This window comes from Centroberyx affinis, unplaced genomic scaffold (assembly GCF_046629955.1).
Source record: "Centroberyx affinis isolate AG114_WGS23_722 - 3 ecotype Tasmania unplaced genomic scaffold, CSIRO-AGI_Caff_v1 ptg002510l_1, whole genome shotgun sequence".
In the NCBI taxonomy this organism is placed as follows: Eukaryota; Metazoa; Chordata; class Actinopteri; order Beryciformes; family Berycidae; genus Centroberyx; species Centroberyx affinis.
The window spans coordinates 348,712-362,433 of NW_027280732.1; the positions used below are offsets into that span (position 1 = coordinate 348,712).

The window sequence follows — 13,722 nt, forward strand, 5'->3', positions numbered from 1 at the left end:
CACAGAGGTTCACAAGATCAGGGTGATCAGGATATCTTGCACAAGTCTCGAAGATTATCCTGTTTAATTAGCTCAAAGAATCGGCAAGAAATGTGGATTGGTTATCATACCGTAGGGAACTCTGAATCAGAAGGCAGTAAGCAGTATCATATGCATCTGCTGAAGTAAACAACCAGCTTGCAAAGCAAACATTTAGCTATGTCATCATAGCTTGTGCTTATATTATAGAAACTGAGAAAATAAGGCCACTGGTGGATTCTCATATTTTGGCACTCATAGCACAGTGTTTTAGATAAACATGCCCTGTCTCCCTTTGGACTGATACATATTTCATGAGAATATTTGGGCTTGGGCTACAGATTTATCTTGTCAACCGTTAACAAAGCTGTCTTAAAGGCTGCATCGCCTTGCGGTATCAGTTCAGATCCCATTGTGTTCCCATGTGGCGGCTGTCCCATAGACTTGGACTTGTTTCAATAAAAGGCAACGGAGGGTGTAATAAGAATGGATGTCCTTCATTCTTCTTTAAGAGATGGAGGGAATGCCCTTTGATCAGTACAAGACACCACCGAGAATTTCATTGTGGCAGCTACAAAGCAGGACGGGGCAGAGGTGCCTCTTGGAAATATTCAGGCAGAACCCCGCTTTGTCACGAGATTGATTGGACAAGCATTTGTCTCCTTAGAGAAGCAATTTCTTTATCTTGCCTGAGCGTATTATTGTGTCTAAGCCTGAGTTTCTCTTCTTTTTGCCAGGCCAGACAAGAGCGCGTGGGAATGATGAGTTTGACGATAACTTGGATACCTTGAGAAGACTCTTGAATACCAAGTCATCCATATCAGTCAGGTGCTACAAGGTCGCGCTGAACGGTTGGCATGTTTCCATCGTGGAGTGCAGTGGTGAAAAAAGTATTCAAATGCTTTAAGTAAAAGTAGCAATACCATAATGGAAAAATACTCCATTAAAAAGTAAAATTTAAAAGAAGTAAAAGTGTAGAAGTATTAACAGTAAAATGTACTTAAGAATCAAAAGTACTCATTTTCAAGAACAGTCCCTTTCTGTTAATTATTGATGCATCAACCTGTAAGAAGTATTTTTAATGTTGTATTTCTAACTGCTCCATTTACTGTTGGAGAGTTTAATCTCTAACAATGCATCATATTTTTTGAACTTATCGTATGTTTTCCATGTAAAACCCTATTCTGCAAAGTAACTACTAACTACAGCCGTCAGATAAATGTAAAAAGTGAAAATAAAAAGTACAATATTTCCCTCTGAAATGTAGTGGAGTAAAAGTATAAAGTCTCATAAAATGGAAATACTCAAGTGCCAGTGAAAAGCAAGCAGTACTTGAGTAAATGTACTCAGTTACTTTCCACCTCTGATGGAGCGGAGGCACGGATGGCACAGCCTTGATAAAAGCGACAACAACATTCGGCAGTTTTCACACGATCAGTCCTGTTCAATCCAAACGTACGCGCACCGACCGATTCTAAACAGTGCAATAGCCGTTTTGGTCATTAGGGAAAAACAATGGGGGTGGGGGGGGGGGACTCCTTTAAAATGCCGTGCACGATCTTTCACTGAGGTCATAATTCCATATATTTTTAGCCCGTTTTTCCACGAACACGCACGTTCGGGTCATTACAACATCATCAAGGTGCTTTATGATGCAGGCTGTCTGGGCCGTTACCAGAAAATTTTTCCCTTACCCCCTCGCCGCCTGCTGTTTCCCCACCTGTTCCTCCAACCTCCTCGTCTCCCCCGGGCCGCTCCATCCCTCGCTCATCCCCCCCGTCCCCCTCGCTCCCCCTCCTCCATTCCCTTCCCCCTCATCCCTCACACCGCACCGCTCCACCTGCATTCAGCACAGGTCCCAAGGTGCGCAGGCATCCTCTGGCTTATATATCCACGCCGTTTCGGACTCTCCGCCGCACCACATTGTCATTACAGGAGCGCTGGCCTAATTCATTTATGCCACCGGTTCTCTGTGTTTATCTTTCCGTCCTCCCATGGGTTGGCTTTAACTGTTCAGGCAGGAAGGCTGCAGTCGTTTTTTTTCCTTACTGCTCCCTTCCCACAGCCGAACCTCAGTTACATGAACAAGGGCATTAAAGACACACACACACACTCCATCTGTCTTCTTCTCCTTCTCCATCTCTCTGTGGTAGTGGAATTGTTCTTCCCCGACTCTCCCCATCTTTCCATGCCCAGTCACTTCCCCAGCCACCCTCTGACCCTCTCCTCTTCCTGACTCCTGTCTCATTTTCTTGCTTTTTTGGCTTTACTTTAATACCGATACTCTCTTCCCATTTTCCGCCCGCACCCCCACCATCTCACTCTCTCTCTCTCTCTCGCGCTCTCTCTCCCTTTCCCCCTCTGCCCAGCAGCATCCTTATTCTAAGCAGCGCTGCAGCAAACTCTCCCGCCCTTCTCCGTTTCCCCTGTCGATAAGAAGATGGAATTTTTATCAGTGTTAATAAAGCCTCTATTTTTATAGCCTGCTGAAAGAGCAGGGCCTCATCTTGCGTCCTCTCGCTGTTGTTAATGTGTGAGAGTGTGGAAAATGTGTGTGTGCGTGTGTGTGTGTATGTGTGTACCGAGGAATGTCTGCCAGGGAAAGTGAGAGAATATAAATGTGCATGTGAATGAATGAAGGTCTAAAAGGCCCAGCGGAGGAGAGTACACATGAAAAGAGGCAGAGGGCTTGTTCTTTGCACACTTATATCCACAATTTAAAGTCGTATCAGGTGAATTCCTGACCCGGTTTGATTGGCAGCCTGGTGACGTAAAGTTTGATTCACACCAACAAAATGCACGCGCTGTCCATCACAAAGCCTGGATAATTCTCAGTCTTACAGTTGCCCAGCTAGACAGTTTACTAACACTCACTGAGAATTGCAAAGGTTGGTGTAAAGTTAAAAGGCTACTGTCGCTGCACTGTGCCAAAAGTCAGAACTTGCAGCACGAAGAAAGGCGATAAAATGTCATTGGACTTTTTATGTCAGCTATCACATTGAAAAAATCACATAAGCTAAAGCACTCAGAGAACCCATTTTGAACACTTCAAGGTTCAGGCTGTCTCTTTTGAAGGATTGAAAGACCACTATTTCTCTATTTCTAAAGACAGAGAACTCAATTCTAACAATGGAAAGCAAGCCTGATCGATACACCGGCCCGTTTTAGCACACAAGGCCTTCCAGATAGATTATTTTCTCGGTCTGAAATTTTGACCAGGGAGAAAAAAAATGCATGCAAATGGCAATATATCACCTTTTTGTGTGCACTGAGTGCGGTGTGATATTGAAGGAGCTTGACTGTGGCAAGCAGGTGTTGGGTGTAATTACGAGGTGGATGTTGTTAGCATAATCTAATTAAATTGATGCATGCTCTTGACAGAGGTGAAGCTTGCTCCAGAAACCACTCCTGACAGGAAAATCTATGGTTGTAAAATGTGTGATTAGCCACAACATATCAAATTATAGTGTATAGTGTTCGATTGAGTAGGTGAGGGTTGGGTTATATGTGTGAGTGCGTAGTAAGAAGCGCGTTTTTGATGTGATAATGTAAAAGGATTTGAAGGATTCTACCGGTGTAGTGGATGTGGAGCTGGTCGGTGTGTCAAAGGCAAACTTATTCTGTACGCCCAGAAAGAGAAGTCCACATGCTCCATTTACCTACGCTGACTACATCACTAAGGAATTCACATCACCTCTACATATGACACTATATTATTTTGTTCTATTTTATATTCTACTCTGAGTAAGCCCACATCTAGCAATATTTCCTGACAGTTTGGAGAGTACAGCTCAACTTCTCCACAGAGATAATAGAAACCGTGGAGGGGAGGGAGAATATCAATATAAAGGCTTTTTTCCAGAGAGAGACTATCAAGTGAGCGGGAACCGCGGAGCCATATATCAGAAAGAATTCTATCTCTCTTCAGATTGACATTACTTATACACCACCGCTTGTTCACTGGGCATAAGTGACTTGTTACTAAAGATTTTGTACCCACCCCCTTCATCCCCTCCTGACGTCTCTTTGCTTTTCCTGGCGACATCTCATTGTGAACACAGCACATTAATAAATAATCCTCACATGACATGACATGATACACTTTGCGCAAAATTGAAGAGGCTTCTTTTGATCATTCCTCAAACAAGGGAGGATCCCAGGGCTCCTCCAGCCCTGAGAGCTATTGGTAATTAACATCGATCCCGTTTTTATTCGCTGCACAGAAGAAGTTTTGCTCATGCTGAATCCCACAGCCGCACCAGGATCCACTCGACTGATCAATGTCACTCGGGTGTTTATGCATTCCACATAGGACTCCACTGCACCCTAAAGTACCGTTCCTTTCGCGACAAGATGCTGTCAATTAGGTATATCGAGCTCCTTTTTCTTCCCTGCGTCAGCAGAGTTGGCGGGGGTGTTAGAGCTCGCTGCTTCCATCTGCTCTCCATCTGGGATGGGAGAGAAAGACGGGGGTCTCTCGCTGATGCGAGGGTTAACAGCCCGCTGCTGTATGCTAATACAGAAACGCTCTCCATATGCACACCTGAGAGACACCTGAGAGACATTTTGCTCTGTGGATCCTTGTCTTACAGCAAATTATGTTCAGTCTCATTTTCAAGCTGGTTTTTCAAAAAGACCCCAACTACCTTTCTATCTCTGCCTCAAGCGGCCACACTTGGGCAGCTATGTAAAACAGGCTGGGATCGGGGGATTATACCGATGGGCAGTAACTTGACTCTGGGTAAATCTCACTTAAATGGATGATTTTCAAACCAGTGTATATTGAAGTAGGCTGAGGCTCAGCTTCCAGGTCTGGCATGTGATATCCTAGAATCCCTCCACAGTCTCCTTAAAAAGAAAGAATGACCCACCTCTATAATAAGTCCTACCTAGCAAAACAGAACAGCTACATTTATAGAATCAAGGCCATGCTGTTTTCTAAACCACAGTGCACACTGCTCTGACACATCTAGTCCTTAAGTGTCCTTTATGAATATTTAAAATGTTCATCTCTCAGATCTGTCAACTGTGATTACTCAATATAGCCTACTTAACCTAAACAGACACTGTATTCTGCCAGCCTTTCTTGACTCATCAACTATCAGCGGTTCCGTGCAAATCGGTATAAATATTTTTTCACAAACTTTCATTAGATCTTGGAACAAATCCAGTAATGGGTCTTATTTCAGCAGATTTACATAGAGCAATTAAATATATGAGTATTTTCCACAAATATTTGGTAGTGCAATTGGCTTACCATTATTAAAGCTATTCTGTCAGTAAATGCAGTATTGTTGATGTTGTTTTGTATTTTTAACTTGATTTAAATAAAGAAAGAAATGTCCTGTTTTGCATACCAGATGTAATTAATTTTTGGCCCAACCTTGGGAGTGTGCGAATACAAGGACATCTATGTAGAGACAGTGCAGCTCACTGCAGTCACAGCAGTCTGATGCAGTGGAGAAAGACAATTCACTGTCAGGATACTGACAAAATAGTGAGCACATCGCTCACTAAGTACTTCCACTCAGTCCTCAGGCTAATCTGGAAGTGTTGGAGAGGAGTGAGAGCTCTTCTTCCTGCCTCAAGAGAACACTGTAGTTGACACTGTTTGAGTATTTTCTGAAGCACGTAATTCAGTGAATAAACTTGTTTATTATGCATGAAGAGTGCTGTTAATATTGTCCTAGAGAATGGTTGTGATCTCATGGTTTAAGGCTAGTCATGTTTATGTTCTAGGCTTCACATTTATTTTGTTAGGAAAGCCCCAGGAAGTGACAGACGTGGAGAAAAAAAAAACATATTGTGCAGCAAAAAATATGTTTTTACGGTGGATCTGGAAATGTAAATTCTACCTAAAACCATGCCAGACATCGAACCCTGTAAGGTGCCACTGGTCCAAGCACAGATTTTAACTTCTCTAACACTGAACAAACCATCTAGATGGTTTCTGTTGCGTCTACATGTCACCAAATCTCTAGAGCATAAGCATGAATATGTTTTGTAATGTGATTCTAAAGGGAGGATGACAACAGAAGTGCTTTATTAAAGGAAATATTCAACAGCAACTGTCAGACTATTGGTAAGTGTCAGAAACATTTGGTGTGTTTAGTGAATATTTAAGTATGAATATTCTAATTGGCTAAGCAAATAGAGCTGCCAGAACTGACCGATAATCACAGCACAACAGAATCTGCCAGACTCCGGCTGGAAACACCGGTGATGTTTGGACACAATGTGGCATAAACAAAATTGCAAGTGTCATAAATTCTAAACAATACACCGTGATGATAATGATAGGAAGAAAAGAAATGATAAAATGCTATCCCACTGTATCCCCCATGCCCAGGTCTAGCAGTTTCCCCACAGTTGAACATTGCTGTGCTATTGTTGTTTGTGAGGAGCGTGCACAAACATGCCAAACTCAGCAAATGCAAACTGCGGGCCTATTATCTGGACCGATCATGCTGCGCACGTCCCCCGTCCTGCTGCAGATCGATGGGCTGTGGGGCGGCGGGGGTGGGGGGGGTGTGTGTGCAAGGGGGCGGGGCGGATCTCAGATCACTAGGAAGGCAAATTCTATTGATCTGGCTAAATCAGGGGAGACAGATGCAACCCCTTCACAACTCTGGAAATCTATGGATCCTCCACTGGGTTCTGACCTACATTACGATGACAAGTAAACACAACTTCTGAGAAGGCATCTTCACTCTCTCCCTTCTTCCTGCTGTCTTCCAGTCTCACCCTCTGCATGGGTTTCATCCCCCCCGACCCCCCCGCCGTGTGGAAAAGCCAAGTTTGTGCTAACAAGATTAATTAAGAAATGACTGTAATTGAGAGCCTTATTTTGGTCTTTTGTAGCTGTGGGGCACTCTTCAGCTCTGTGGTGGTTTCCGCTGAAGACGATTAGTGTTGTGCATCGTAGGATATTTTTGGGAAGCCCGCTGTCATTGTAATTTCAGTGTGAAGCCATTTCAGCTGCATTTAGGGGCTCATGGGCATTTGCCCTGGGGCACAGAAATCCTTTTCTCCCTTTAAACATTTTTCTGTTGCCTTGCCTGGGAAGAGCTGATACCCAGACCCCTCTCACCCACTCGACACACGCTAATACACCAGGTCAGAGTGCTGGGCTTATTTCCTTCACTTAAGGTAATTGAGAAATTAACATAAGGATAACTGAATTTAGCCCCAAGTAAGTGAATAGTTATTGGATTCCAATTTGAATTTGAAGTGTGTCTGTTGATGTGGCATGTCTTAGCACCACAGTGTGTGGCATATGTGGGCATGTGTGCACACACACACACACACACACACACACACTGTCACTCTCCCTCCCTCACACACACACACACACACAGACGCCCGCTTACGATTCCTTTTTATGCAATGCTTCAAAAGGATTTTCAACATTTTTATGACAATCTGCAAATTGTCGCACCTTTTTATGACATGAAAGCATGAAATCAAAATTCAGACTGTGTGATGGCTTTGCTCCACGTTTGTTTTGAGAGAAAGAGACAAAGTGTCAAAGACAGTGTGTGCAACGCTAATAATGATACTACTGCTGCTACTACTACTACTACAAAAATACAACAAAAATAACGCTAATACTTCACTTATACAGAACTTTTCAAAATGGCGTTTGAAAGGGATTTACAAACCATAAAATAATAATAAACAAAAGTCAATGCGGCAAGCAATAAAAATGCCAACAAGGTTACACAAGAACAAAACAAATATAAAACCATAGGAGCATAACATAAGAATGAGAAGCAACAAATTATATGAAGACCTGTCTGTAGAAACAAGTTTTGAGCAGTAAAGAAAGATGTCACCAATTTTCCCAGCCTAAGTCCCTCAGTAAAGCTAAATTCAAACTCCCACAGCCTCACTGCTATCCTCCTCATCGCAAAGGAGAATGTGCATTTTGTTTTTCTGCAGCAAAACATCAGGAAAGCAAAACCTTCACCAGCATCTTCAATCATTCCCAGGAAAGTCCATTTTCCGTATGACATCATCCACCGCTGACAGCAGACCAGCGGCCCTGACCTCAGTCATAATGAAGGCCTTTAAGGGCCTATTACCGTCCAATCTAAATTGTGTCACAGATTGACTCCTTGACCCCTTTCACTTTCCTCGAGAGCAAATTGGTCAGTGACGTCAACACTTTGTCCCGGACAGTCTGGCTCCTGCATCTGGATGCTGTTTGCTGACTTGAAGCATAACTGGACCCATATTGTCCCCAAATTTTTCATCATAAAGATCAACTCCAACGACAGTCTTGTCAACTGCATCACTATAGAGTAGGGCTGGGCGATATATCAATATTATATCGATATCGTGATATGAGACTAGATATCGTCTTATATTTTGGATATCATAATATCGTGATATGGCATAAGTGTCTTTTCCTGGTTTTAAAGGCTGCATTACAGTAAAGTGATGTCATTTTCTGAACTCACCAGACTGTTGTAGCTGTTCTATTATTTGCCTTTACCCACTTAGTCATTATATCCACATTACTGATGATTATTTATCAAAAATCTCATTGTGTAAATATTTTGTGAAAGCAAACCAATAGTCATCCCTACAATTTTGTCAATATCGATATCGAGGTATTTGGTCAAAAATATTGTGATATTTGATTTTGTCCATATTGCCCAGCCCTACTTACAACTGAACATGTAGCCCACTTTGTAGAAAATACCGAGATATATATCGTGTATCGTAATTCAGCCTAAAAATACCGAGATATGATTTTTGGTCCATATCGCCCAGCCCTACTATAGAGCTACTTATGTCTTACTTGCCTGGGTGCTGCTCTCCAATCTAGTCCTATAGAGTCGATGGACTCTCCAAAAATCAGCCCCAAAAGCACTTAAAGCATGTCTTTTTCAACATATTGATGCAAACTCTTTAATGAGACATATATAGATTTAATTTTCAGTTTATCCATGACCTGACAATTTTCACAGGAAAACAAGGTAGTGCTAAAGCAATGGTCAAGGTAGCATCAAAACTGTATGAGAAAGAGCTGACTTGAGATAATTTTCATTTACATCTTTTTAGAGCAATCATCAGTCAGTGTTGGAAAAGACAAGCTGTGGATACTTTGTTGATTTTTGGAGTGACCATTGAAGCATTAGCACTGTGTTGGTGAGCCGAAAACCCTGCCAAGCAAGACATAAGTAGCTCTGTAGTGAGGCAATTGATGATGAGATGTTGGTTGGAATCGATATGATGCAAAAAAGATGGGAAAATAGGATTCAGGTCAAAAATGGCCGGAGTTCTGCTTTGATCTCTCTGTTCAACACCATCATCCCTTAACTGCTCAACGGTACACTGCTCCGGTTGATAGTTGGCCCCTTAATCTGTGCATGGATAACTGACTTCCTGACAGATAAAACACCAATTGCGTCGCAGAGGCCCTTCACATCTCACCGCTCTCTGTGAGCACAGTGATCCCTCCTCTCCTCTACATCTGTACACCAGTAACTGTCTCTCCGGCCACCTGTCCATCAGACTTCTTAGGTTTGTGGGACAGAGAGAGGTGGAAGCCTCCAGTGGCAGCTGGTCAGCAGAGGGCGCCCTACCTAGGTTATTAGTTATTTAAAAATCATTTTAATAATATTCACTCAATATTGTATGGCTCTAGACTGTGTGCAAATGCATTATCTCTGCAATAAAAACTAATTTAAAAGTTTGTAGATGTTTGTATTTAGTCTAGTTTTGCCACAAATCCCTTACTTCCGCCCAGGAGGGGGTTTGAAATGGCTCCATTAGTTCTGCACATGTGTGTACATGGTGCAAAAGAACTGAGGAGATTTTTCACAGAGTTGTGCAAAAATTTGTATCCCTTAAAATGTGTTTCCTTGGCTGGGTGTCCTCGTTGTGTTCTCGGTGTGTGTTGGACTTTCTGTAGATGAAGTTTGAGTTTCTGTAGGTGGCGCTCTTCTCTTTGTCTGTTCAGCCATGGTGGCTATCACTGCTCACGCTAACTACCCAGTTCTTCTTCTATTTATTCCAAACAAACCGCTGTTGCTGCTTCTGGAAATGTAAAACACTTGACTTCCTGCGTGCCGGAAGGTTTTTCCCGGTGTTTTGCCAAAATTTGCATCCCCTAAAAATGTATTTCCCAGTGTGTCAGTGTGTCCTCGTTCTGTCCTCAGTGTGTTGTTGTTTTGCAACTACACAAGGAAATTATCGTGGGGGGAAAAGTGCTTAATAAATGACAAGTAAACAAATTTATAGCCTGACAACTTAATTGTAAAAAAAGTGGATGAGATAATAAGATCACAAACAAGCGTGACCTTTGCTCATTACAAGGCAACTATGTAGGTTGCTTTCGGTAAGCTACTTTCAGTCTGTAATCCTGTGAAATGTTTTTAAATGCTTTACTGTTTGAAAAGGCAGTGATTGGAGCCAGTGAGCCCAGTCTGTCCTGGACGAACATGGACTTCTTTCTGTTCAAAATCACTGTCAGAGTGAAAACAGCAGTAGCTAACATGGCCAGCACTATTAGCAGCACAGCTTCACAGATGGTGCATAGAGGAAAAAGAGTAAAATCCCGTAACCAAAAACCATTTCAGAGACATATATTGGAGGAGAAGCGAAGAGTAAAAGCTTGGACCTTATCGACAGGATATTGCAACAGGAAAGCAATCAACAGACAGAGGAAAACTGAGGAAAACTATATATTTTTGGCATAAGGTGACAGTGCTGTGGTTACGGTTCTGAGACAATTTAGTTTTCGGCTCTTTTGGATAGCACCTTTTGTACTTTTGTAATTTTGATACATTTTGTTTTCACAGAAATTAAAGCCTTTCTCCCGTTTTTCAATAATTATGTTTTATTGCTTTGTACATATTGGTGTGACTGTATTTAACAGCGGGAGGTGGGGAGTGGAGAGTGGGGGATAATTGGTGCTTCCCCACCTGGAGAGAATGGCACCAGCTGCCACTGAGCACCTCATTCATGGCTGCCAACAACTTGAAGCAGAACACTGTTGAACCTGCCTGCAACAGATACATGTCTCAGTTGTGAATTCAGTCATTCATGCTCCAAAGAGCCGCCACAGCCGGATCTCCTGAAAATTCATGAAATAAGCACAAAGTCTTAAAATGCAAATACGTGCTCCGTGCACGAAAACTGAAAGAAAGTGATCCCACCACAAAAGGGTTTTGTGAAGTAGGCACGACTAGAAATAGCAAGTAATGTGATGTTGAAATAGAGTGATGGAAAGTAGCTTTGTAGGAGCTTTCTAACCTGCAGCTCCAGTGACCTGGGTTCAATTCCCAGCTTCTACGAAGGAGATTTCTATTGTGAGTTTTAATTTTCATCTGAGGTTTTTCTTATTTAACCAAGACCAAAGCCTAACCATGTTGTTTTAGTTGCCTAAACCTAACCGTAACCTTAACCCTACCCTTAAATACAGTTGTTTTAGTTTCCTAACCTTAACCAAAGCTGTTTTACTTGCCTAAACCTAAACATTAGCCAACCTTTAGCTGAAAATGCTGTGTCCAATTCGAGCTGTTGTCACAGAATCCAATTTGTGGTGGAGGAACATAATCTTCACATAATTTGCGTCCACAACACGTAGTCTGTGCTTCAGACTTCGTGCTCATTTGATGAGATTTTATGAGATCACGTTGATCCACCATCACCAACAACGCCAAAAGGGATGAGAATATCTCCTGCTTAATTAAGAAAGATCATTAAAGTCCTTCCTGATGCAGCTGAAGAAGCTCAAAGTTTTACAGCCTCCCCTGGTCAAATTTTTACCAGTTGATAATAAAAAGCGTCCGATCTTCTATCACAGTTTAGTTCTCCTCCGGCTCCTGCTGTTCCAAGGACAAACTCCATGTTGTCCGCGCTGCTGCACGGGTGATTGGCAGTTTGCTGCCCGATGCGAGGGAGCCGCGTGACGCCAGAGAGCAAAACAGAGCAGGAGGGTTTGCCACCAATCCTAAGCACCCGAGCAACCGTTTGACCTGAAAACTTCGCTCTGGGAGACGGAGCTGGCTCATGCTTCATAAAGCTTGTAACTTATTTCATCCATTTCATCCAACTCAGTAGAACTCCCTCATAGTTCACTGGCCGACTGTTGAACACTCAACATCTGCCTCTACAGCTGTAAACATACTGTAGGCCTTTGACTAATTATGACAAAATTAGATATCCACCATTTAAAACAAATGAAACCTACTCTCCCATATTGACCGCTGGCATTAAAGTTAAGCACATTAGTGTTGAAGTTAGGAGTCATCTTAAGACATTTGCTCATAAATAGTTCATTTTTTGTCGAGTGAAAACCCTGTATCTCCCAAATGTCCAGTGTTCAGGAACTATGAAAACCAGAACCAAATCAGATTGACCACCATGCAGTTTTCGAGTTTATCCAGTGGAATTTGAAAAGGTTTCATAAGGCTTGTGCAATTTTCTCAACCCATAGAAGACCACGTAATCCTCCAATTAAAGTTAAAACACGAAAATCACCAAAATTACAAGGCTTTCAGACGACAACGGCGATATCTTAACATTGTCTTCTTGCACTGTATGTGAAGTCTTGCTGTTCCGGTCCCTGTGTATGTTGGGACCGGAACATTGCTGCTGCTTCCCTGGTCCGGTATCTCTCACAAAAGAGATTTTTAATCTCAATGGGACTGTCTGCTAAAAGCGGTAATCAATGAGGTGGCGCTCTTTTCTTTGTCTGCTCAGCCATGGTGGCTATCGCTGCTCATGCAAACTATCCAGTTCTTCTTCTGCTTATTCCAAACAAACCGCTGGTGCTGCTTCATTTCCTGCATGCCAGAGGATTTTTCCGGTGTTTTGCCAAAATTTGTATCCCCTAAAAATGTGTTTCCCTGGCAGTGTGTACTCATTCTGTCCTCTGTGTGTTGTTTTGCTATTGCATAAGGAAATCATGTGGGACATGCACTTAATAAATGACAAGTAGACTAATTTATAGCCTGATAACTTCCTTGTACAGTCAATGGACGCAAGATGAGATAATAAGATCACAAACAAGCTGTTCCTGACGAGGCAACTGGGCAGGTTGCTCTCACTTGGCTACTTACATTCTTTGTAATCCCATGAAATGTTTTTAAAACCAGTGATAGGACATCGATCTACAAAAAATGAAATGATTTAGTTATTTTCTTCCCTGATGTAAAATCGAGGCGAAGACACACCTCAATTGTTTAAGGCAGCAGTATGAGCAATAGGCAGACACTGAATATGGATTACGATGTTTTTGTTGGCAGCTACTGGTGTACGCACTGAACACACTCTTTCATTTTGATGGTAGGAAATTACTGTATCAATAGACAACTCAGCACCAACCCCCCCTTCACATGCTGAGTTAAAAGGAGCAATTGCAGAGGACAATAAATCAGAGGATGATCTCCCTACCATACAATTTGTCATATTCAGAGGCCAGAGTCTGAGGCTCAGGCTCTCTGAAATCAAAACAGATCAAAACTGTCCCCAAAAGTAATGTCGCTTTTGAAGCATTCCTCCCCCAGCAATCAGTTTAAGCCAAAAAGCCATTTAAGCACGCCACATCTGAACTGATCTGATTTATGTGAAGTTATACAATTTATACAAAATCTGTTTAGAGTATTCACCTCCCCTTTTTTTCACTTGGGCTAAAACGCCACTGTAAATTTACTCACTGTTTATCAAATGCTTCCCAGCAAGCCTCTT

At 42.3% G+C, this 13,722-nt stretch overlaps 1 protein-coding gene across 3 annotated transcripts in view; it reads right to left on the reverse strand.

Moving 5' to 3' along the window:
- Positions 1-13,722, reverse strand: part of tspan4a (tetraspanin 4a) — an 89,771-nt gene that overhangs the window by 51,796 nt on the left and 24,253 nt on the right. The gene's annotated exons all lie outside the window — the stretch shown is intronic.